Genomic DNA, 266 nt, shown 5'->3' on the forward strand with positions numbered 1-266 from the left:
TCCTCATTGTCATCCTCATCCTCATCCTATCCTCATCGTCATCCTCATGCTATCCTCATCCTCATCCTTTTCCAATCCTCTTCGTCATCCTCATCCTCATCCCCTACCTCATCATATCCTCGTCCTCAACCTATCATCTTCCTCATCCTATCCTCAACCTCATTCTCATCCTCTTCCTCATCCTATCCACTTCCTCATCCTATCCTCATCCTATCCTCATCCTATCCTCATCCTCATCCTCATCCTATCCTCATCCTCATCCTCTC

Source organism: Lupinus angustifolius, chromosome LG11, assembly GCF_001865875.1.
Source record: "Lupinus angustifolius cultivar Tanjil chromosome LG11, LupAngTanjil_v1.0, whole genome shotgun sequence".
Classification (NCBI taxonomy): Eukaryota; Viridiplantae; Streptophyta; class Magnoliopsida; order Fabales; family Fabaceae; genus Lupinus; species Lupinus angustifolius.